Source organism: Medicago sativa, chromosome 8 (assembly GCF_051527215.1).
Source record: "Medicago sativa cultivar Bolivia chromosome 8, Bolivia_mono, whole genome shotgun sequence".
NCBI lineage: Eukaryota > Viridiplantae > Streptophyta > Magnoliopsida > Fabales > Fabaceae > Medicago > Medicago sativa.
Genome location: NC_140756.1, coordinates 51323397 through 51350116, shown reverse-complemented (window position 1 = coordinate 51350116; position 26720 = coordinate 51323397). Strand labels below are relative to the sequence as shown.

Genomic DNA, 26720 nt, shown 5'->3' with positions numbered 1-26720 from the left:
TTGTGTGATTGTGCCGGTGTTTCATGATTCTCCTACCGAAAGTGCATCTCGGACAAGGGATGTTGAACCCTTAGTGATCGGGTTGCTTGGCCCGATCTTATGCCTCTACTAAGGCAATCCCTTACAAGTATGATGCAACTATGATTGAGAATGGGGTAGAAGTGCCTCTGGTATCCCCGGCAACGGTGATAACGTTTACGAAGAAATTACGGCTACGAGAAGCGGAAAAGTCCGTCCACCTTTGTTCCAAAAGAAAGTGGTTACACTGTTGCTACAATAACTCCACCGGTTGCTCCTCCTGTTGACAAGAACGCCGGCCCATCGTGCCGGTCTATTGAAGAGTCTAATCTGGATGAAATTCGAGGCTTATTAAAAAGAGTGATTATAAGATTGTAGACCAACCGTTGCAAACTCCGTCTAAAATATCCATCTTGTCTGCTCTTGAGTTCGAAGCTCACGGAAAGTGTTAATGAGGGTACTTGGAGCAGGCCTATGTTGATCATGAAGTCTCCGTGGATAAGTTCGATGGAATAGTGGGTAACATTACCGCTTGCAATAACTTGGGGTTTGGTGACGATGAGCTCCCGAAGCGGGGAAATACCACAACTTAGCTTTGCATATCTCGGTACCTTGTAAATCTAACATGATATCCAATGTGTTGGTGGACCTTTGGATCATCATTAAATGTAATGCCTGAATCTACGCCGAGACAGTTGGGTCATCACGGGACTCTCTCTAAGGGGAAGTAGTTATTTGGTTAAGGCGTTTGACGAATCTCGTAAAGATGTTCTTGGAGAGGTAGACCTACCAATTACCATTGGTCCCGAGACATTCCAGATCACTTTCCAGGTCATGGACATCAATGCTTCTTACAGTTGTCTCCTCGGAAGACCATGGATTCACGATGCCGGGCGGTAACTTAGTTTGTGAGGAATGGTAAGCTTGTCACCGTACATGGTGAAGAAGCATATCTGGTTAGCCAAGTGTCATCTTTCTCTTGTGTTGAAGCGGGGTCCGCCGAAGGGACGTCATTTCAAGGCTTGACTATTGAAGGTGCAGAACCCCGGAGAGCTAGTGCTAGTATGGCTTCATTGAAAGATGCCCGGAAAGGCCGTTCAAGAAGGGCAAGGCTGGCCGGGGCAAAGTGATACATATTTTGGAGAATAAGCGTAAAGAGGGCCTTGGGTTCTCCCCGACCTCGGCGTTTCAATAGGAACTTTCTATAGTGCCGGGTTCATTAATGCTATTGCCGAAGATGCCGCTGAAAGTAGTTATGTGCCTACGTTTGTTGTACTAGGAGGCACTATGAGAAATTGGGAGGCCATTGATGTTCCTTTAGGCATGCATGCTTCCATGTAATGTGTCGTATTGCTCATGCTTTTCTTTATTTTCAAAATAACAATCCTTTCGCTACGCCCAAGGCGAAAGTGATATCCTTGTAAGGGCACGTTTGTTTCGGCATTGCCGTTATCAATAAAAGTTGTTGTCATTTCCACGACTCTTTGTTTCGTACTTTTTAATGCCTTTTTCTTGGAAATAATGGTAATGCCGAAAAAACCAAAACATACGTATTTTCTTATTAATTTCAAAAATCTTCATGAAAAACATTTTTTCTAAAAATCATCCCAATCATATTATGCGAGATTGAACCATAATAAACCCGTTGAACACGGTGACCCTATGGTTCCTCCAAATTTTGAATTCCCTATATATGAAGATGAAGATGAAGAGGATGATGAAGAGATACCGTATGAGATCACTCGACCGCTTGAGCAAGAAAGAAGAGCCATTCAGCCTCACCAGGGAAGAGATTGAGCTCGTTAACTGGGTACCGAAGAGAACAAGCGAGAGATCAAAATTGGTGCTGCACTTGAGCCAAAAGTGAAAAGGAAGATCACTCGGCTTCTCCATGATTATCCAGATGTCTTTGCATGGTCCTATGAAGATATGCCGGGTCTAGATCCCAAGATTGTGGAACATCGGATACCGATAAGACTCCGAATGCCCTCTGTCAAACGAAATTGAGAAGGTCTCGTCCGGACATGGCTCTTAAGATCAAGGTTGAGGTGCAAAAGCAAATTGATGCGGGTTTCCTCATGACAGTGAATATCCCGAGTGGATTGCCAACATTGTACCGGTACCAAAGAAAGATGGGAAAGTTCGAATGTGTGTTGATTACAGAGATCCGAACAAAGCCGGTCCAAAAGATAACTTCCCATTGCCTCATATTGATGTGCTTGTTGACAAGATCTTGCTCGCCTAAAGTGTTCTCATTTATGGATGGTTTCTCTGGCTATAACCAAATACGGATGTGACCTAAAGATAGAGAAAAGACGTCTTTCATCACTCCGTGGGGAACGTTCTATTATAAAGTGATGCCGTTCGGCTTGATAAATGCCGGTGCAACCTATCAAAGAGGTATGACTACTCTGTTTCATGATATGATTCACAAAGAAATTGAAGTATATGTTGATGACATGATTGTGAAATCAAGTGATGAAGAGCGGCATGTGGTGTATTTGAAAAAGATGTTTGAAAGATTGAGAAAGTATAAGCCGCGGTTGAATCCTAACAAGTGCACATTTGGTGTAAGATACCGGAAAGTTGTTGGGCTTCATTGTCGATCAAAGGGGCATTGAAATTGATCCCGACAAGCTCCGAGCCATCGAGAGATGCCGGCTCCTCAAACCGAAAAGCAAGTCGAGGTTTCCTCGGACGCCCGAATTATATTTCAAGATTTATATCTCACATGACTACTACCTGTGGACCAATTTTCAAATTGCTCGAAAGAATCAACTCGTTGTATGGAATGATGAATGCCAGGAAGCTTTTGATAGCATTAAAGAATACTTGCCGGAACCACCTATCCTTGTCCCGCCAAGTGGAAGGAAGGCCTTTGATTATGTACCCGTCCGGTGTTAGATGATTACGTGGGTTGTATTCTCGGTCAACAAGACGAGACCGGAAAGAAAGAACATGCTATCTACTATCCGAGCAAGAAGTTCACCGACCGTGAGACTCGGTATACAATGCTTGAAAAGACTTGTTGTGCTTTAGCTTGGGCCGCCAAACGCCCGCGTCATTATATGGTGAACCACACAACTTGGTTGATATCCCGTATGGATCCAATCAAGTACATCTTTGAAAAGCTTCTTTATTCTTGGAAATATTGCACGTTACGAATATGATATTGTGTGCAAAGCTCGTAAAGCAATCAAAGGAAGTATCCTTCCCGAGCATCTTGCTTGTCAACCTCTTGATGATTACCACCAATTAAGTTTGATTTCCCCGATGAAGAGATTATGTATCCGAAAGCAAAAGACCGTGAAGAACCACTCGATCAATGAAGGGCCGGATCCCAATGGGAAATGGGGATTGGTATTTGATGGTCTTGTCAATGCTTACGGTAAAGGGATTGGGGCCATTATTGTAACTCCGCAAGGGCACCACATTCCCTTCACCGCACGAATAACTTTTGAATGCATGAACAACGTGGCTGAATACGAAGCATGCATCTTGGGCATTGATGAAGCCATTGATATGAGGATTAAGCATCTTGACATCTATGGAGATTTTGCACTCGTCATTAATCGGATAAAAGGTGAATGGGAGACTCATCACGAGAAGCCGATCCCTTACCGTGACTATGCAAGACGTCCGTTGACATACTTTACAAAGGTTGAGTTGCACCATATCCCTCGGGATGAAAACCAGATGGTTGATGCTCTTGCTACTCTGTCTTCCATGTTTCGTGTGAACCACCGGAATGATGTGCCCGTAATCAAAGTGCAGGCATCTTGATAGACCTGCTCATGTGTTCACTATTGAAAATATGACGGATCGAGTGATGAAGATGTGAATAATGGAAAACCTTGGTATTATAATATCAAACAGCTTCTTGCGAATCATGAATATCCACTGGTGCTTCCAACAGGGATAAAAAGACCCCGAGGAGATGGGCTAGTAGATTCCTTCTGGACGGAGAAATCATATACAAGAGGAACTATGACATGGTCTTGTTGACATATGTTGATAAACATGAAGCCGAGAAATTGATGCACGATGTACATGACGGCACTTTTGGGACCCATGCTACGGTCACACTATGTCAAGAAAATTTGTTAAGAGCGAGGCTATTACCGGATAACTATGGAACATGACTACGAGTACATGCTAAGAGATGCCACAAATGTCAAATCTATGCCGACAAAATCCATGTGCCTCCACATGCTCTCAATGTTATATCTTCCCCATGGCCTTTCTCTATGTGGGGCATTGACATGATCGGAAGGATTGAACCAAAGGCTTCTAATGGACATCGTTTCATTCTAGTGGCAATTGACTATTTCACCAAGTGGGTTGAAGCTGCTTCCTATGCAAATGTAACCAAGCAAGTGGTAGTGAAGTTTATCAAGAATAACATCATCCGTCGATATGGTGTTCCTAACAAGATCATCACCGACAATGGTTCCAATACGAACAATAGCATGATGCAAGCTTTGTGTGAAGAATTCAAGATTGAACATCAAAACTCTTCTCCTTATAGACCTCGGATGAATGGTGCAGTTGAGGCCGCTAACAAGAATATCAAGAATATTGTTCGAGAAGATGGTCACTACTTACAAAGACCGGCATGAGATGCTACCGTTTGCTTTGCATGGTTACGGTACAACGGTGCGCGATCAACCGGGGCAACCCCTTTCTCTTTGGTATATGGTATGGAAGGAGTTCTCCCTCCGGAAGTGGAGATCCCGTCTCTTCGAGTGATCATGGAAGCAAAACTAACCGAGGCCGAATGGTGTCAAAGTCGATATGATCAATTGAATTTGATTGAAGAGAAACGTATGGACGCTATGGCTCATGGACGGTTGTATCAAGTGCGAATGAAGAATGCTTTTAACAAGAAAGTCCGACCTCGTGAATTCAAGGAAGGCGAGCTTGTATTGAAAAGAAGAATAAGCTAGCAACCCGACCCAAGGGGAAAGTGGACACCTAACTATGAGGGTCCTTATGTTGTCAAGAAGGCTTTCTGCGGTGGTGCTTTGATCCTTACACACATGGATAGTGTTGAACTTCGAATCCCGTCAATGTCAATATAGTCAAGAAATACTTTGTCTAAAAAGAAAAAAGAAAAGAACGGCGTGGTAGGTCGAAAACCCGAAAGGGCGGCCTAGGCAAAAATGCGCTTCCCGGTGGATCGAAAACCCGAAAGGGCGGTCCGGGCAAAAGTTAGGGACAAAAAAAATGAATATGAAAAAGCTCGGCGAGATTGTACGCAACTCGGGCAAAAATGAGCGTCTCGATGAGCCGAAAACCCGAAAGGGCGGTTCATGCAAAAATGAGATTGATAATGAAAGACAAGTAACTATATCCGGCAAATCACCATCACCCAATTGGGGCATACGCAATCGTCAATGATCATCTTCATCGAAGCTTCGTACTTGTGAATTCAAAATTTCTATGAAACGTAGCGGTCATCGTGTTCAATGTACCACCAACCAATAAAATTACCATTTTCCGGGCTTTGTAAATCCGTGGATTTATGCCTTTGGCCGACTCTCACTCTTCTACATCAATTTGAGCATGTGCTATTGTTTGAAATTCTATTTTCTTTCTATTTGATAATGTCCATGTCCGAAACAAACATCTTTGAAAATTGAAAAACCTTTTTCTCGTCTATTTTGAAAGCAAACTCCGAGCAACAAGATACGTTCCAAGTGAAACATGCATGAGTAAATGAGTGTCAATGTCTATTCCAATACGTGTTACAAGCGAGTTGTTCCCCGGGATGATCTATGGTCAATGGTAAGAATGAAAAAACAGAATGAAAATTTGAAAAAATGCAAATGAAAAGCTCGCTAAGTCAAAAACCCGAAAGGGCGGCTTAGGCAAAAATGAGCACCCCGCCGATTGACAACCTATGAAGGCGATTCGAGCAAAATGGGGCAATGAAAAGAATTTATTCCCGGTGAATCGAAAACCCGAAAGGGCGGTTCAGAAAAAATGGGATTGAAAAATAAAAGGAAAGAAAGAATGAAATGATATGAAAAGCATTGACCACGGATGCGAATATCCAATGTTTACCCAAAGACCGACACGCCTAACGGCGGCGACTGTATCAAAGAATTTTCCGAGGTCCCTCTTCTACAAGTTTTTATTGCCCTCGGCCATGGTTTTGATACGTCTTTCAACGACGGTCTCTCCAAAGAGGATTTCCATGTGAATATGTTATAGCACGAGCCACTACGTGCCCAATCTTCCAATGTTTTGTCCGTCTCCGTGAAACTTCTCTCGTGAAACTACAAACCAATCATGCATTTCAAGCATTCATACATGCATAATCATGCATTTTATGTGCTCATACATTTAATAATCTTGTTATACCATACATACATGTTGCATTCCCAATCTCAACTTTCAATTCAACTCAATCTTCACTTTCAATTCGATTCAATCTCAACTCTCAATTCAATTCAATTTACGTTTCCAATTCAACTCAATTTCAACTTTTCAATTCAATGTCTATATCCACACCATGTCTATGTCTATGTCTATGTCCCTGACTATTTTCAACTTCCAATGTCTCTTTCGATATCAACTTTCAATTCAATTCAATGTCTCAATCAATGCTAATTCACTCTCAATTTGCTTTTGGGCCAACAATAATGGTCATGTCTATCTTCAAATCAAATCTATCTCAGCCTACCCTCAATTTGTATCTTGTTAAATCAAACCTTCAATGTATCTTGCTATATGTCTTGCTATTGGTCAAGTGGCTAGTTCGATCCAAAGAACGGCTTGTACTGCTTATATGCCTATGTTTCCGGTCAAACGACAAGTTCGATCCAAAGAACGGTTGTACTTCGCTTATATTTTGTTATCGGTCAAACGACAAGTTCGATCTAGCGAACAGTTGCACCAACTTACATGTTGTGATATTGATCAAGCCGCAAGTTCGATCCAAAGAACAACTTGTATCAATCTTTTGTCTATGTCTCCAGGTCAAACGGCAAGTTCGATCCAAAGAACGGTTGTCCTCGCCCATCCGTTTGTGTTTTCAATCAAGCGACAAGTTCGATCCAAAGAACAACTTGTATCTACCTATATGTCTATGTTTCCGGTCAAGTGACAAGTTCGATCCAAAGAACGGCTTGTACCTGTCCTGTATTTCTATTTCCGTCAAGCAAAGAAGTTCGATCCAAAGAACGGCTTGCACTCACTTTCGTTTGTATTACATGGTCAAGTGGCTAGTTCAATCCAAAGAACAGGCTTGTACCTATCTTTTGTCCCCCGGTTTGTCTACCCCGTCAATGTCTACCTAAATCCCCGGTGATATGACATGCTTTGTAGACTCAAGTTGTTTGTCTTGCATTCATAATCAAAATGTTGCATGGCATTCATATTTTGAAAATGTGAGAAGCGTATTTTTATGCCCAAAAATAGTGCAAATGTTAATATTTAAGTATCTTCGTCCCGTCAAATCAAAAACTTTGTCTCTTGACTCTCGGACAAAGAAACTTAAATATGGGCAGCTGTTATACCCTAGTTTTGGGCCTAAAAATACCGACTCAATTCTTCTTTTCTTGCATGTTAAAACCATCCAAAGGGTTTTTCTTGCATTTCAAGCCATTTGAATTGTCTCTGATCAATTGCATCTTTCTCTCGCATCTTATTTCAATATTATTTACAAAAACCCATGAAAAAGGGTATTTTAGTCATTTCCTGCATTCAAACTCATTTTAGTCCTTGAAAATTATTTGAGTCTTTTCAATTGGTTTGTATAAGTCCTTGTTTCAATTCCATGTTAAAGTCCATTCCAAAAAATTACATTTGAGTCATTTTGAGTCGGTTTAGCCCCTAGGGGCATTTTAGTCATTTCCAATGTTAAAACTCGTTTAATCTCTAAAAAGAATTGTCTCTGAGTCTTTTCAATTTGTTTGAATAAGCTCTTGCCTTAATTCTGATAGAGCCAAACCGCAAGTGCACGGCCTATCGAAGTAATAGTAGTAAGTAGAGTTATCGTTCCGCTAGGGAGTTGTTCAACTTAATTAACTTTTAATGAATGATTAGAGGAGAGAAAGTTAATAAAAGAGAGTTTGATTGCTGAAGGTAAAAACAATAATAATAAAGGGCCTTAGGATCATTGGTTCATCATAATGACTAATCCTTCACTAGACAAAACCTAAACATCTAATTTCATGATTTACACACTAATTTCTAAAGACCCGTTTCCCTTAGCCCCTCACCTTTCCGATGAAAGTCCGGTGAGAGTTTACTTCTAGTAACCAAGCCTATTTCACCGACATGATTACTAGAAGATGCATAGAGGATTGAAACTACTCTTTGTCTCAATAATTGCAAAGACTATTTCACGTTTTGCAATTATTGTCTAGATTCACTTGTTCCAACATCAAGACTCCGCTCTCGCTTTATGAATTGATGTTTGGGATGATGGATTAACGATTATCAAACCCTCCACTTTCGCTTCCACAGTTTGATAATTGTTAATCCACGTTAAGACGGTGAATCTAGATTAGAAATTAGGGTTACATAGAAATTAGGGTTTAGACATGTTTTGTTTAGGATTGAGTCATTAGACTCCCCTACAATTCCAAGACGAAGAAGTCTACTCACTCATGTTCATCGTAGACATGGGGGAAGAAGAGAGAAAATAACGATAAAGTAAATTGCAAAGAAAGTAAAAAGGAAAATAAAGACTTTTATTAAAATAGCAATTGAAATAAACAAAGTAAAGGATGATTTGTTTATGGTGGAGAGCTACTCTATTTATAGCTTTACATCCGACTTAGAAACTAAGCAACTAAAAGGATAAAACGGTAAAGCCGCAACGGGGTAACTTGGGCTTGAAGAAAAGCAGCAAAAGTGGATTGCAGGGACGGGCACGGCCGTGCCACATGTTGGCACGGGCCGTGCCAAGCTTCGACTTTGGGGGAACATATTTTTGTCCCGTATCTTCGTATTCTTGCGCCGTATTTGTTCCAGTCCTCTTTCTTTTGCTCCAAGGCAACTTCCACCATATATTTATTCCTAAAATAAAATAAAACACAATTTGAAGTGAAATATTCTAAACTAAAATAAAATGCAATAAAATAAAATCAAATCTAAAATAAAACTAAACTAAATAAGACTATCTATGACTCATCAAACTCCCCCACACTTGAATCTTTGCTTGTCCTCAAGCAAAAGGCAGCAAACATAGCAGCAACAAAAGATTTGATTATGGCAATATTATGAACAAATGTCTCAAAAGAAAGGCTTTGCTTCAAGTATACTAATTACAATTTCAAATACTTCTCATGAACCTATTCTACCCAACATCAAGTCTCAAGTGAGTGTGTGTGTGCGGTCCAACCCTTTTCTTGCTCCCGTATAAGACGGATATTATGAGGAATAGGTTCTATCCTTAATGCTAAAGTAACCGAGAAAAGTCCTTTCTTCATTTCATATAAGAGTGATGGGAATTTAAGTTAAAATTAGATTAGATTAACAATTAAGCACAAGGGGCTGCAGATGCTTAGGGGCTATCTATCCTCGTAGGAAGTGTTCTTGGATGTAATTGTCCTTTCCCCCTAGATTCAAAATCACCCTAAGCAGTGCTGCAAAATTTTATTTGTTTCATCTCCGTGTAGGAAGTCTTTTTGGATGTAATTGTCCTTTCCCCCTAGCATTGATGAATTTGTTTCACTTTTAAGTTCAAATTAGGGAGTCACCACCACAATTAGGAAGTTAGGGATTGTCATTTCCCCCACATGTTGGTGCCATTCTCCCGCCCCATTATAACTTTAACAATTTAAGAATATAACAATTAAGAACATTTGATTAATTTCCCACACAAACTTATACTACTTTTACTCTTAAGACTTTAAAAGGTCTAAGTTAACACTAAAGATAGAACGTGTTCCTTAAAATACCTATTCATACATTTGCTCAAGGATTGCAACCGGGTGCTTTTCTCATTGGAGAATTTTCACATTAAAACAAGATATGGGTATAGCAAGAACATAAGAAACACAAGAAACTACTTTTATGTACAAGAAACAACCTTTAGAGAAGAGACAAAACAAAAATTTTTATGCCATATTTTACATTAAAAACAAGCTACTAGTCATGCCTCTTGCTATAAAAACAAAACAAAAGAATAAAGTTCAAGGGAGTTTGGACACTACGACCGTAGACACTTTATTAGGCCCCCACACTTAGGGGAAGCATTGTCCTCAATGATTCAAAGAAAAAGAAATTAATAAAGAAGAAGTAGAAGAAGAAGAGAGAAGGAGTAGAAGAAGAGTAGTAGAGAGAGAGAAGAAGGGAAGAGAGGAAGAGGAAAGCTCACATGTTATTGAGGTCCATAAGGAGGACCTTGAAGTTGGAGGTGTTGCATCATCCGACGGAGCATCTCATTATTTTCATCATTGACACGGTTGCCCCTTTGAACTTCATTGCGAAGGCCGGATATCTCAACACCTTGCCTTTGTTGCTCGGTGCTCATCCTCTCGATTTCATTGTGAATCCATGTCCATCTTTGATTTTCATTAAGCTCACCGGCTTCATGGCCATGGTGCCCCTCTTGGTGCAAGTTAGCACCTTCTCCCTCATCATGGTGCAAGTTAGCACCTTCTCCCTCATCATCATCTTGCTCACCAAGAACCTGCACATCATTAACATACAACCAATTTTCTTCCACCTCGGTGGTAGTCCGAGATGGGTTAGGCAATAAAAACATGATTGGTACATTTAGCTTGAGTTGGTAATGAAAGGGTGGACGATGTTTGATGAAATTCATAGCAACAAGGGTTTCTATGTTAAGCCTATTGTTTCCCTCAATTGGTTTGATCCCCTCATTTTCACCTACTCCAAAACACTTAGCTATATATGTAATGATGCCACCCACCACTATGTCTCCTCTACCGGCCGGTCTAGTACCGACAAAGTCTAGGTAATCAATCAAATAAAAACAAGTATTGACGGGGTGGTCGTGGAGCATTGCCCATAGCATGAACAATTCGTCGGTTCTAGTGTTTCCTAGCTCGGTTCTACCCCAAATAGTGCAAGCCATTACCCTTTGGAGGTACCTAAGTACGGGGTTGTGGATGTTGCTAGCTTTGTTGGCTCTAGGAACATAGTTGGAAACGCCGGTGATACGTGTCCAAAAGGCACTGGGTCATAGTTATCCGGTTTTAGGCTAGGATCCCAATAATCATGAATATATCCTTCATTTGCAAAACCTAAGGCCTCACAAAAGTGCTGAAGTGACATTTCATAATCAATATTCATCAACCAAAAAACAACTCTATGGTTAGGGTTATCAAAATTCAACTTATCTTTAGTGAAAACAATTGAGCTTAAAAATTCATAAGTGAAGTTTTCATAACCCCGCATAGGTTTCAGCAAATTAGTCCAACCTAACTTTCCTATCAACCTAGAAACATCATCAAACAGCTCTAGCACATCTAAAGTATTGGGATCGGGATAACGAGAAGGATGCAAGTGTTTAGAGATTAGAATTTTATACCTGTCCCTTTGCTTGTTGTTTTTGAAGTTTATTCCATGATTCTTCACTTGTGCTTGCTTCTTTGGGGGAGGTCCTCCTTGAGAGCTTGCTGGTTCTTTACCACTTCTTCTTGAAGCCATTGACCCTTGTTGGAATTGGTTTTGAAGGTTTAGGGTTTGGGAGGATTTTTGGTGGAAAGGATTGGTTTAGGGTTGGGGTTGATGTTTAAGGAAGGTTTGTTGGTTTGGATATGGGGATTGGTTAAGGTTTTATGGTGTTTGGGTTAGGTTTTGAAAGATTAGGGTTTTGGTGAATTATGGGTTTGGATGGATGCAAGATGTTTTTGATTGGTGGTTTTTGTTTTGGATGAAATTTGTGATTGATTGGTAAAAGAATTGAGTGAATTGGTTAAGAATTGAGGAAGATATGAGGGTTTGAGGTTTGAAGGTTATGGAGGTTTAGAGAGAAGTTTGAAGGTAGAGAGAGGTTTATGTTGGAGAATGAGGAAGAAGAAGAGAAAAAAAATTGTGTATATAGGCACAAGAGGTCGGGCACGGCCGTGCCACCTATTGGCACGGGCCGTGCCATCTTTCCGACTTCATCCATCATTTTTTTGCTTCAAAACTTGGCACGGCCGTGCCATACCTAGCACGGGCCGTGCCTCTTCTCTGGTCTGGGGCTTCAAAATTTTTCCATTTTTTTCGAATCAACTTAGACAATTACCTACAAAAACGCTTAAAACAAAGAAAAGCAAAACAAAAGCAATTAAATGCGTGGGTTGCCTCCCACGAAGCGCTCTTTTAATGTCATTAGCTTGACGATTAGAAAGAGTCCTTAGAATGGAACAAAGATATCATATTGTGTAGATGACGCTATAAAATGTTCTTTCACAACATGATCGTTAAGCATGCAACAAGAGTAAAGAGCGGGACCCTTCATAACATTTTCCAACTCGTATCCTACCATTTGATCACTCACTTGAAAGACTATCCTACCAAGTTTAACATCAATGAGAGCTCCCGCAGTTGCGAGGAAAGGTCTACCTAGGATTATAGGGACGTCATCGTCCTCTTCAATGTCAACGACTACAAAATCAGTGGGGATGTATATCCCCTCTATCTTAACCGGTATGTCCTCGACAAATCCTACAAGTTTCATGGTAGAACGATCGGCTAGCTTTAATTCCATTTCGGTAGGTTTCAACTCTCCTATCCCTATCCTTTTAAGAAGAGACAAAGGCAGCAAACTAACACTAGCTCCTAAGTCACATAAGGCTTTGTTTATGGTTTCATTCCCAATTTCACACGGTATGGCAAAGCTACCTGGATCTCTAAGCTTAGGGGTGCTTCTTGGATGATTGCACTAGTTTCCTTAGCCAAGGCTATTGTCTCATTATGCTCTATAGCCCTTTTCTTTGAAAAAATTTCCTTTAAAAACTTGGCATTTAGAGGCATCCTAGACAAAGCTTCAGCAAAGGGAAGTTTAATGCAAATCTTCCTAAGTATGTTAACAAATTTTTCAAACTTACCCTCTAGTTTAAGCTTATCGGGATTTAAGGGGGATGGAGTTTTGTTTTCTTCAAGTGGTTTTGCTTCTTCTATCACAACTTTATCACCTAAGGGCTTGACATTTTCTTTCCAATTGTTTTTAACCTTAGCAAAAGTTTCGCCTAACTTACTACCCCCAAAAGATATGACATTAACTTGGGCTTTGGGATTGGCTTCGGTTTGACCAGGAAAGACTCCGGTGTTTGGGAAGAGGTAGCCACTTGTTGGGCTATTTAGGCGATTTGAGTTTCAAGCATTTTAGAGTGAGTAGCAATAGAATCAACCTTGGTATTGAGCTTGGAAAGAGAATCATTCGAAATCCGAGTTTGGTTTTTAAGTTCTTGAAGTTGTTTGTTTTGGTTGGCAATAGAGTTTTCCAACAAAATTTCCAAATTGGATTTTACGAGTGAATCTTTGGTTGTTTGCATAACCGGGTGGTGCTACTTGTCCATAGGGATTTTGGTTTTTATAAAAATTTTGATTTTGTCGCATCCCTTGGTTGTATTGAGCATAATTCATTTGCTCAACACCATTAATAGCACTACCTAGTTGGCAATCAACACACCGCATGACCGGTTATACCACATATTTCACAAGAAGGAGTAGAAACAGAATTGATAGCACTAACATTGAGTTTCTCAAGTTTTTCGGTTAGTGTGTCAATTTTAGAAGCAAGGTGGTCATAGTTAAAGACTTCGTGTATACCGCCTCCTTTTTGGAGGGTGAAGAACTAGTGATGGCTCTCTCGTCGGTCCACTTGTAGTGATTTTGAGCCATGTCTTCAATCAAGGCATACGCCTCCGTGTAATTCTTGTTCATAAGTGCTCCACCTGCAGTGCATCAACGGACATCTTAGTGGTATAAGACAAGCCATTATAAAAAGTGTGGACTATAAGCCACTTCTCTAGGCCATGGTGGGGACAAAGTCTTAGCATTTCTTTGAAACGCTCCCACGCCTCATAGAGAGATTCCCCATCTTTTTGGTTAAACCGCGTGATTTGGTCTCTAAGTTTAGCGGTTTTAGATGGTGGAAAGAAACGGGCAAGGAATGCTTGCCTCATTCGATCCCATGAAGTAATGGAACCGACTTCGAGGGAATGGAACCAAGCGCTAGCTCTATCCCTTAAGGAAAAGGGAAAGAGATGAAGTCTTACGGCTTCTTGGTTCTCCTTCATGGTTCCACTAATTCGTAGGAAAACAGAGATGTGAAGATTGGGATCCTCGGTGGGGGATCCCGAGAATTGGTTTTGCTGCACCAAGTTAAGTAGGGCGGTGTTAATTTCAAAATTGTCATCCTCAACCGTTGGGTACACAATAACGAGCTTATGGCTCAGCCGTAGACGGCGTTGCATACTCTTTGAGAGTGCGATTGGCCATGGCGGTGTTATTTTGTGCTGCTCTCCTTCTTCTATGTAAGAACCTTTCGATCTCGGGTATGAATACCGCTTGATTTCTAGTTCTTCGCATAAAAGGTTGAGAACCCAAGAAGTTAACGATAACGAGAAAAATAAAAAGTTAAAAATAAAAAGAAGAGAGAAAGAAGAGAGAATTCTAATCACTAAGAAAAAGCTAATTAAATTAGTTAACTCCCAGGCAACGGCACCAAAAACTTGATAGAGCCAAACCGTAAGTGCACGGCCTATCGAAGTAATAGTAGTAAGTAGAGTTATCGTTCCGCTAGGGAGTTGTTCAACTTAATTAACTTTTAATGAATGATTAGAGGAGAGAAAGTTAATAAAAGAGAGTTTGATTGATGAAGGTAAAAACAATAATAATAAAGGGCCTTAGGATCATTGGTTCATCATAATGACTAATCCTTCACTAGACAAAACCTAAACATCTAATTTCATGATTTACACACTAATTTCTAAAGACCGGTTTCCCTTAGCCCCTCACCTTTCCGATGAAAGTCCGGTGAGAGTTTACTTCTAGTAACCAAGCCTATTTCACCGACATGATTACTAGAAGATGCATAGAGGATTGAAACTACTCTTTGTCTCAATAATTGCAAAGACTATTTCACTGTTTTGCAATTATTGTCTAGATTCACTTGTTCCAACATCAAGACTCCGCTCTCGCTTTATGAATTGATGTTTGGGATGATGGATTAACGATTATCAAACCCTCCACTTTCGCTTCCACGGTTTGATAATTGTTAATCCACGTTAAGACGGTGAATCAAGATTAGAAATTAGGGTTACATAGAAATTAGGGTTTAGACATGTTTTGTTTAGGATTGAGTCATTAGACTCCCCTACAATCCCAAGACGAAGAAGTCTACTCACTCATGTTCATCGTAGACATGGGGGAAGAAGAGAAGAGAGAAAATAACGGTAAAGTAAATTGCAAAGAAAGTAAAAAGGAAAATAAAGACTTTTATTAAAATAGCAATTGAAATAAACAAAGTAAAGGATGATTTGTTTATGGTGGAGAGCTACTCTATTTATAGCTTTACATCCGACTTAGAAACTAAGCAACTAAAAGGATAAAACGGTAAAGCCGCAACAGGGTAACTTGGGCTTGAAGAAAAGCAGAAAAAGTGGATTCCGGGACGGGCACGGCCGTGCCACATGTTGGCACGGGCCGTGCCAAGCTTCGACTTTGGGGGAACATATTTTTGTCCCGTATCTTCGTATTCTTGCGCCGTATTTGTTCCGATCCTCTTTCTTTTGCTCCAAGGCACCTTCCACCATATATTTATTCCTAAAATAAAAGAAAACACAATTTGAAGTGAAATATTCTAAACTAAAATAAAATGCAATAAAATAAAATCAAATCTAAAATAAAACTAAACTAAATAAGGCAATAAATAAGACTATCTATGACTCATCAAATTCCCCGTTAAAAACCATTTTAAAATTGCATTTGAACCATTTTGAGTCATTTTAGTCCCTAGGGGCATTTTGGTCATTTCACGTAAAATTTTGACAGAGAGAGGTTACTTTGAAGTACCTCATTTATGTAATTGGTTCATTTTAGTCCTTTTTGTTGATTTTATTTTTGGTTTCACTTTACGTTATTTTCAAAATTACATTTTTTAACCAATTTTATTTTAAATTTCATTTTAGTCCTTCAAAGTTGTTAAAATTTGCGCTTAGTCCTTTAGTTTAGTTAATTGCAGATTAGTCCTTTTTGTCCAAGTCTTAAGTCCAGGCACGGTGGCGCTCTCTTATTGGTCGTGGTCCACATGGCACTTGCGAGATCGGTCCAACTATCACATGCGTCGGCCTATAAAAGCCAACTCATGGTCAAGGTCAAGGTCAAGAATTCGGACCCCAATAACTCGGTGCCACATCATAAACAAAGTCGAAACACAAGTACACATTTCTCTCTCTTCCAAAACCGATCAAAACCCGAGAAAATGATAAAGAACATGATGAATCTTCATTAAGTTCATCATCGAATTCATCTCCCGTAAAATACGGTAACAACACAATCTTTCAAAGCCAAATCAAATCCGATCAAGAAAACCAAAGCATCAACATCAAATCGAACTCAAACAGAAACAAGTTCATCAAGATTGAACCGATTTCGCCATAACCGAATCAAAACCTTCAACAAAACCAAATCAAATTTCAATTCGAGCTAATCCAAAACCCTAGGGTTTCGAATCAAGAATCAAATCGAAGAACAACGGCGAAAGGAGCTTGAATCTGAAAGAACCGAAACGGTTAGGGTTTGAGCAACTTCCAGCAGAATCAAAAGACGAAGAGGAAAGTACGGAGCAAAACGAAGTAAGGACGATAACAACATGCTCGTAGTACGACGAATCAAATAGGTATCCTTTTCTCTCTTTCTCTTCTTGAAATTTTCGTGACTTAGATTGTTAGATCTGGCTTAATTTCATGTTTATTTCTAAAAACTACTTTCAGTTTCGAACGGAGGAGGAGAAGAGGTTTGATTTGGTATAAAAATCTTTAAAAAATAATAAGTTTTGTTTTCCGGTGTGGCGGCGCCTCCGGCAGCCACCGCACCGGAAAACTACTCCGGTCACCTTCGTCGTTCGTCCGGTTGCAAAAACAACTTAGAGAGAGAAGGAGAGGTGAGTTGTGTTGTTTCTTGCCGACGCCAGGCTTTTATACTCCCCGTTCTCCCACGCACGCGCGTCCTTGGGCTTACCATGCTCCATCTTGCTTTTAACCGTTAGATCCGGGGTTAGGACGAATCGGATCAATTCAACGCCCCGATGCGTTTGGATGATCCAGGATCCATTTCCCTTTGGGCCTGGACTGTTTCTTTACAGATTTTCGTTTTTTACTTGTTTCTTGCTATTTTGTACATTACTTTTGATAATTGCACCTCTATGTGTTCAAAACTTTGATAAAAAATTTCCTAAAAATTTTCTACATGTTCTTGACATTTTCTTGACATTTTTGTGATATTTTTATGTGTAAAAACCTGAGGGAAAATATATGTGGTATTTCTTGCTAAATTGTTTACTATTTTTGTTAAAATTTGTGAAGTTTTGCATGTTCTTGAGTCTAAAAATCCTTTAAAATTCTAAAAAAAATTCCATGTATATTTCTTGTTAGTTTTGTGATATTTTTGTGATGATTTTGCATATTAAAAATTGATAAAAAATAATGTGATGCTTTTCTTGCTATTTTGTGATGTTTTATATTAAAAATTTGTGAAAAGTGCATGTTCTTGATCCCTAATCATGATACATGATATTGATTTGTGAAGTGTGAATTTGTAATGAATTTCTTGCTGTTTTGAAGTTTTTACTTGCATGTGAACATATTGTATGTGTTTGCTTGCTTTACAAGTCATGTGAATGTTTGTTTGTGAAAATAAAGTGCCAAGTATGTCTAAAACATATCATGATTCTTGACTTGCATGTGTTCTTGTAATTCTCATATCATTGATTGTAATAAAGCCTTTAGGAAATTGTCATGATGTGGGGATTATAGGTCATATAATTGCTTTGATGTTATGGTAAACTTTAGGCATATTTTGCTACTTTTAGGTTAAGAGTCTTGCTATCTTTTGTCAAGTTTTTAGTGTTTCTTGTGCTTTTAATTTCCATTCTATCATGTCTTATGCTACTAACCACTTTACTTCATGTTTCATACATTCCATAAGCATCTCATCCTCCATCTTATATTCTTAGTCTTCATTTTCTTACACTTTAAAATTCATGCAAAAGTTAGAATGTAAAGCCTAGGGATTTTGTACTTTACCTTATGCTTTTAATTTCTTGCAAGACCATAGAATGTAAACTAGGGCATATGTAAAGGACAATGGACTCTAATGATGTACACCGACACAAGCACCGACACATGCACACACATCACATGGATACTTTAGATGTATGCTTAGGGAATGTATGTTTTAGATGTATGTTTAGGAACCTTGAAACTTAGAAAAATTCTCTTTTCAAAAAAAATATGAACAATATCACTCAAATCATTTTCCAAATAAACCTTGGGATCAAAATCCCATTGTATTTTCCCTTTATTTTCTTAAACAAAAACTTTAATGAATTCTAACAATACTTAGACTTTCTTTTGCAAAATAACTAATTCCACCTCACGTTTTCCAAATCTTATGCCCTTGAGGCCTCTTTCTCTTATTCTTCAAAATCCCATTTTCAAACTTAAAATCAATCAACAAAAACAAAAACATTTTTGGAAGAGAACTACATGGATTTTGATCCCTTAAAAGGGTATGTAGGCAAGAAGTCAAAACTTCTCCAATTCCAATAAAACAAAATCCAAACATCTTCTTCTCCCTCCAATTCTTCACTTATAGGTGTAAATATCACTTTTCAAATAGCATTTAAAAATAAAGCGCGCGCGTAGAAAGTAAAGACGGTTCCTATAGGATACTATAGTCGTTATGGGTGCCTAACACCTTCCCGTAGCGAAAACAACTCCCGGACCTCGATTCTCAAGGGTTTTGCTTATTTTTTCCCTTCCCAAGAAAAAATGAGATATCAAAGGTTAAAAAGGTTCAAACGTAATCAATGTTTGACACCCGAAAAACCAAGATAAAACAGGGTGCGATCTTAATACAAGATAAAAAGCCTATTGCGTTTTTCGGCAAGGGACTCGGTGATCGTAATTTGAACAAATCTTCATATGAAAAAGAATTAATGGTTGTGGTTCTCGCAATCCAACATTGGCGACCATATCTAATAGGGAACAAATTCACGGTGTGTACGGATCAAAAGAGTTTGAAGTAATTAATGCAACGGCGTGTAACCACAATGGATCGGCGGAATTGGGTGGCGAAGCTTTTAGGGTATCAATTTGATGTAGTCTATAAACCCGATCTTGAGAACAAGGGTGTTGATGCTTTGTCCCGTCGGTTTGATGTTTCCCCAAACAATTCCATGGTTACCCTTACCGATTTAGATGACGAGTTAGCACTTAATTCTATTATTTTCCGACACGAATGGCTAGATTTTAAAACCGTCCATGCGAAGTGCAGCGGGATCCAACATTACAAGCAATCATTTCAGCCTTAAAAAAGGGAGAAACAACAAAATCTGGGTTTGTACTTCAAAATGGGGTTCTTTTTGTATCGTAACAGTATTAGTTATGTCCGCTTCATCTACATTCGTTCCTATCATTCTCAAGGAATTTCACGGCACTCCTCAAGGTGGACATTACGGGTTTTATCGCATTTATCGTCGTTTGGCTGCTAATTTGTATTGGAAAGGTATGAAAAAGGATATCCAAACCTTTGTGCAAAGCTGTAATGTACGTCAATGCAACAAGTATGCAACTTCCACACCCGGTGGTCTACTTCACCACTTCCAATACCAAATCAAATTTGACCGGATATTTCGATGGACTTCATTACCGGCCTTCCAAAATCTAAAGGGTTCGAAGTTATTTTTGTAGTGGTAGACGGACCGTCAAAATATGCCCATTTCATCCTTCTAAAGTGTCCCTATTACGCAAGATCTTTGGCTGAAACTTTCACCAAAGAAGTGGTCCGACTTCATGGAATTCGGAATCTATTGTGAGCAACAGAGATCCCATTTTTGTCGCTAATTTCTGGCAGAACTCTTTAAACAACAAGGTACATATTTGAAGCTAAGCACTGCATACCTTCCTCAAACCGATGGTCAAACGAAGTAGTTAACCGTTACTTAGAGACTTTTCTTCGTTGTTTTATTTCGATCAACAAAGACTTTGGCAATGTGGCTTCCTTGGGCGTAATATTGGGACAATACTACTTTTCTTGCTTCTACAGGTACAACTCCATTTGAAGTGGTGTATGGTCATTCCCCTCCGGTTATTACTAATTATTTACCGAGTGAAGTTAAAGTGGAAGCCGTTCAACGAGACTTGGCTGATCGTGATGAATGCTTGCGACAACCGAAGCATCATCTATCACATGCTAGTGATCGGATGAAGACACGGACAGATAGACATCGTAAAGAACATTCTTTTGACGTTGGTGATGTGGTTTTCTTGAAGCCGAGACTTCATGTGCAACAATGTTGCGGCTAGAATCTGTCCCAAGTTGTCTCCGAGATATTTTGGTCCGTTTAAGGTCATTGAACGTGTTGGGGCTGTTGCTTACATGTTGGAGTTACCTCCTACATCTCGAATCCATCTGTTTTCCATGTTTCCTTACTTAAGAAAGTTGTTGGTGATGCTGTGGTTAATTCAACTCTCCCGGCTAGTTTGGAGGTTAGTGAAGATTACGTGTGGGAACTAGAGACGGCTTTAGAACAAAGAACAGTGGTCCGACATGGCATATCTATTTCTCAAGTTCTTATCCATTGGAAGAACAAACCTATTGAGGAAGCTACCTAGGAAGATCAAGACTTCATCTTGCTCAATTTCCTTCCTTCGGCCTTGAAGACAAGGTTGTTTCTCTTAGAGGCGGCAATGATAGCGCACGGACTAAAGAGAAGGGTAAACCCGTCATTTGGAGGGTTTATCAAAGGAGAAACAAAAATAAAAATAAATAAGTAATATAATATTAGTGTGTTAGTTTGAATTTCAAATAGTTAGTTATTGGTTGTGGTTGTGAATTGTATTTAAGTTTGGTGTTTGTTGTTTTATTTTTTTAAGTGGGAAGTTATTAGGAAGTTACTTGGCAAGAAGAAGTTATCTTACGAGAGAGCAAACCGCTACGATAGATGGCAGATTGTATTTCCTTTCCTAAATCAATGAAAATCGCAAATTTACTTGCAAAAGCCTCATCTCTATAATTCGATCTCTATCGAAATTCTTGAAGAAAGCTTCACCAACATAGTTTCTCTCATCTAGAGATTTTCTTTCTAGGGTTTTGTTCTCAAGGTCTAGAGATTTTGAGCTTATCTTCGGTTTAATCAAGGTGAGTTCTTAGATAGATTACACCCATGGGATTATGTGATTACTCTTGTAAGAAAATTATGAACTTTTAAGGTTTATACATAGAGAAATGTTACCCCTATTCATGCCATGCTTGCTTAACTTGTGAATACTTGCTATGGTAATGTTTTTCGGGTTTTCTATGATCCTTAGAGTCATAATATACTTGCGAGATACTTGGTTTTGAGGTTTTTGGGCTAAAAATACCATTTTTACACATTACGAATCGTCATAACTCGTCGGGACGAGCTATTACACGCCATGGCGAAGAGAAAGCCACGGAACCGGTGTCTGCTCGCCTCCAACTCGCCTAGGCGAGTAAACGATGTAAAAATGCACCGTTTGCTGGTTTCGAAGCGGTTTTGGCTTTTCGCGGGACGGTTTTCTCGGTGCGGTCTTTCTACAAAAATAAACCCCTCGAAGCCAAGACCCTAATGAATAATCTTTTAAAAGTTTACCTTGAATGTGAAGCAAGTATTTAACTAATTTAGTAAAGCATGGCATGCGAGAGAAATAGTAGGTTTTGATCGGGAGCGAACTATTCAATAAGAAAGGGCATGGAACTAGAGCCTCGATTTAGTTTATCTAGAACTAGAACGCTAAACATGAAATTATATGTTTGTTAAGATGTGAGACGATAGTTAAATCTTTTCACTAAGTATGAATAAGTAAGACGTAGGTGTCGTGTCTCTTGTGATCCACGCTAGGTTGGGATTTCAAGGGGTTCCCGCCAAGGGAATGGGATAAGCTTCGCAAGAGGGGCCCGCACGTTGCCGAGGGAATGAGTAATGCTTAGGCCTGAATATTTTTAGCATATCTTGGCATAGCGGACTTAGATTCCCCTATTTCCGCCATGACACGTAGATGTAAGTAAAGCATATGACATGTTAAGATGAACCTACGACGGCTCTAGCATGCACTTCGTCTAGGTAAGCATGACCACACACGTAGTTTGTATTGTAGACACATGGTGACCGTAGGTTTCCCGAGGTTACCTTTAGCCTAGGGTTAGGTAGAACTCACCGAGACATTATGTCTCATCCCTTTCCTTCTTTGTTCGGAGTTCACGGGTTTCCCATGGCAAAGGTAAGGAGAAAGCTACGGATTGATCGTGCTATCTTGGATCCAACTTTATGTCTCATAGCTTGATGTTATGTTATATTATAAGCTTGTGTGTAATGAACTTAAGTTGTATGAGTTTCATTAGACGGTTTATGTATAAATAATGTAACATATGACTCAAGTTTGCTTTTGTATTTGAATTTCCGACTTATGTCATTCCGTATTGTATAATTAATGTATCCAATATTAGTTTTTAACGCTCTTGTTGAAAATTCTAGACACTTTTACTTTGGGCGTTACAATTATGGCACTTTTTCTTTGAGATTCCCATTTCCGTGTCCTTAGAAGCCATCACGATTCTCTTCACGCCCTTTAAATAGCCCATTTGGACCATGTCAAGCAAAGGTTTTAGAAAGCTCTCTTCTCTGATTACTCTTCCACTTCATCTACGAACCTTGTTTTGCCGGAGCCAACATGGAAGATTTTCCGGATCACCTCATACTTCTTATTGCTACGAGTGTCGCTAATTCGGCTTTAAAAATCTTTTCGCATTTAGGCCATTTCTCCCCACTATTGGAGGCTTCTCAACAACCCCGAGGTCCTTAGAGCTTTACCGCGGAGTTGTACGTTCTACCTCTTTGATCCTAAACCACCGCAGAGAAGATCGCCTTTATGCAACGACTTTCGGACGGCGGGCACTCAACATTACGTATCGCTTTGGCCTCTCGGCTTTTCCAAGGCAACCGAGATCCATATGTGGAGGAAGTTAGACAGGGTCTTAGATGCGGCAGCCCATCATGGATCATATGGGGCCAAGTACTTTTTGTTGATGCTTGATGTATTGGTCGAAGGTGGGTTTTCAATGTATAAGGTCTTCTCGGTGTTTATCGATCTCTTTATCGACAAACAAGCTGGACCGCTGCGGGAGGTCTCTTATGAACCTTGGGGTGCATCTCGGACTCGGCTCCTCTCCCTCGAGGATTAGTGTATCGACTCACTGTGAATGCGGCGGAACTTGTGAAGGTAGAAAAACAAAGTCGAGGCTTGTTTGGCCGCTTCGGAGCCGATGAGGAATACGAATGCCCATCATTTGCCTTTTTTGTCGACTTGACCTTGAAATCACTTGGTTCTGGTTCACTTTCGTTTCATGGAAAACTCAAGGTTCCACTATGGTCATGAAAACTTTTTTTTTTTGGTGTCCTACGACATTTTGTATTTTAACCCATCAGATGGCTCTTAAAACAAAAGAAACGAATGCCATTTGTTTTCGTTTGGTGTTGTTATGTATTTGGTTTGTGACATAACAATGTCCAATTTTGTAACGTCTTCGGCAATGTTTTACATTGTCTTGTTAATTCAAAGCCGAATGTTTGTTCCTTGTCGAACTTTATGTTTGTGTTATTTTTATTTTCACACAATAGGCTTATACTTCTAGTATGTGCCTTTATTTAGACATATTTTCAATTAATTTTATTTCTCCAACAACTTGTAAGGAATGAATTTGAAATTGTTCCCTCCTAGAACAATAGCCAAATCAAGCGCAGATCATTGGTGATTATCAAGCTTCAACAACAACTCTTTTGATGTCTTGGCAATCAACAACGTGTCTTTTACACCTCTATATAAAGGAGTGAAGACTTGAAGAGTGTAAGAGACCCACAACAATTTTACAAGCACAAAATCTCTCGCTGAAATTGTTTCACATCAAGTTCACTTAGAATTTCTTAACAACTTTCATATCTTAGAAATTCTAGAGTCTTAAAGAGTACGTATTCGATTTGTATTGTGAACACCACCGATTGTATATCAAGTGTTCAAACCTCAAAAATTTTACGTGTAATTTTGTTTGTTTTGAGGTCTCTTGCTTTTGTGCTTGAGCATCGGAAGTCTCTTGCGTGTGTGCTTGAGCATAGGAAACCTCTTGGTTTGTTGCTTGAGTAGTTTGAAGTCTCTTACTTTTGTGCTTGAGCAATTGTAATCCGATATTGATTTTAGTGAACTCTCCTTGGAAGTGCAAGGGGGAGAAGACTACTTTTGGATTGTGGAAGGAACATGTATAATTGTTTTGTGTCTTTCACTTCTCTCTATCTCTTTACTTTATCCGCCGAATAAGACTGCGAACTTTGTTTAAGACTGCGAACTATATCGGACTGCGAACACCGGACTTAGTTTTAAAAAAGAAAACGCTAACACAATTCAACCCCTCCTTCTGTGTTTTTCTCACCTTCGGGCTACTCACTCTAAAGGTCATATCTACATATCTATTAAAGAGTTTGCTATATTGAAGTATTTTAGTGTAAAATAAATATACAATTAAAAATGTTAATATTTTTCTTGTAGAAAAAATAAATTTTCGTGCAACATAGATTAAGGAATTATCACGAAGAACAACTCAATATCATAATTTGAAATACAATATCTCGGCTTCTAAATGCTTTGATTTATCCTTATAATACAATAACATGCATAGTATTTTTCAAAGATAAAAAAAAAATAAGTCAAGACTAGATTACTAAAACCAGCCCTGATGTGACCATATCAGATCCTTACAACAAAATTTAAACAGAAACAATAATTTAACAAACTTTTATGAACACTATAGCATAGGTGAGCAGATAATTTTCAACTTTATTCTTGTGAATGATATTCTTGTTCAGGCATGTCCTATAAGATCCCCTGCATATAATTCATATAAGAGAAACACATAATATATAAGGGTGGCATATGTTTCAAATCGCTTAAAATGGTGTAAAGATAGTAATGGATAGAAACAAACACATAAAGATACATTCCGAACAGCATAACATGTAAGGTATACATAGAACTATACAATAGATGTATATAAAATGGAATGTTCCTACACTTTTACTACACATTCATGTTGTACCAATATCTAATGCTCAAAATAGTATACTTAGAGTTGATCAGAAGTATAAGAAGTATAACACTCCTCTAGGTGAACTTTACAACATTCTACTCTCACAAGTATATTATTATTATTAGGTGACTTTGTAGGGTTGTCCGACTTTATAATACTCCCACCATCTAGCGATTGGCAAGAGTCATATGGTTTTTTATGCTAAGTTATATAATCATTGGCATTTCACTCACACGTGAAACAATCTATTATGATACATGTTTAAAAAAATATTCAAAAAAATATCATCCTTTAATTGTCATCGAAAAAATATTAATGTCGTCCTCGCCTCTCTGTATCTAGGTGACTCGTCTCAATATTAGTAAAATTAATTGTTTACAATGAGTTATTAAAAATAAGAACTCATCTTAGAGGTAATATAGGAGTCAGCATATTCCACTTGTGTGTGTGATTTAACATATTTCTACGACTCTCAAAGAAATTACAGAGTTAGAGAAATATATGAAATCAAGATAAAAAAATTTAAGAGTAAAAGGATTATGATGAGAAAAGAAAAAGCTAAAACGTAGTAGATAAATATGTTTTACCTGGAAGTTAGAATTTAAAATGACAAATTCCTTCAATGCACTTATTGGGGAGAAGACTTAAATGAGGATATATTGTATAACAATCGGCGTTACATGTACACTCTTGATCTATAATATAAAATAATACACATGAGACATTACGAAAATGAGATGAAAGATTTCCTATAAGATAAACAAACAAAAAAAAAAACAGAATGACCTTACCATGTGAAAAGGCTACAACAAGAAATAGGGAAACCAAAATGATTATAGTATAAAAAAACTTGAACATTTCAGCCATCTTTCACCTTTGTGTGATACAAATATGAATTCCTTTATAACTTTATATAGTAAAATACCTCATGATATGTTTATGTCAATTAAATAATTATTAATAGCAATGTTGTTGCAAGAATTCCTTCATTAAAATTAGAACAATTTCTAAATGTTTCGAAAGTACATTGATATATCATGTTTGTCCCTTTAGCTCATAGAGTATAGTTAACATAAAAATAGTTCTTGCCTTTGTAACCTTTCATTATTTTTTATATTTCTTATCTTTTTTTGGTTTTATATTTCTTATCTAGCTTTTCATAGTTTTAAGTTATTTGATTTAGTTTATTGATTACTATAATTCTTGAATTCGATAAACTTTATGATTTCATTTCTTGATTATCCAAACATATTTTGTTTTTTTTATTTGTTTTGTTTCATTGGTTTAGTTCTTTAACAACCTAATTTTTAATAGCACGGTTGCATCTTTTTTAAATAACCTCACGTCGCAGAAGAAATAATAATTGTCACCTTTTTCAAAATAAATTAGATTGTGTTATTTCAAAA

General features: G+C 38.6%; 1 long non-coding RNA gene and 1 other non-coding gene across 2 annotated transcripts; one reads left to right on the top strand and one right to left on the bottom strand.

Annotated features, from left to right (window-relative positions):
• Positions 1 to 13962: 13962 nt before the first annotated feature.
• On the top strand, positions 13963 to 14069 carry LOC146899391 (small nucleolar RNA R71). Its single transcript, XR_015024292.1, has one exon. It is a non-coding gene; the product is annotated as a small nucleolar RNA R71 (small nucleolar RNA).
• A 10734-nt stretch (positions 14070 to 24803) lies between these two features.
• On the bottom strand, positions 24804 to 26353 carry LOC146899390 (uncharacterized). Its single transcript, XR_015023282.1, has 3 exons — positions 26106 to 26353; positions 25902 to 26009; positions 24804 to 25112 (listed from the first exon to the last, which is right to left on the bottom strand). It is a non-coding gene; the product is annotated as an uncharacterized LOC146899390 (long non-coding RNA).
• Positions 26354 to 26720: the final 367 nt, after the last annotated feature.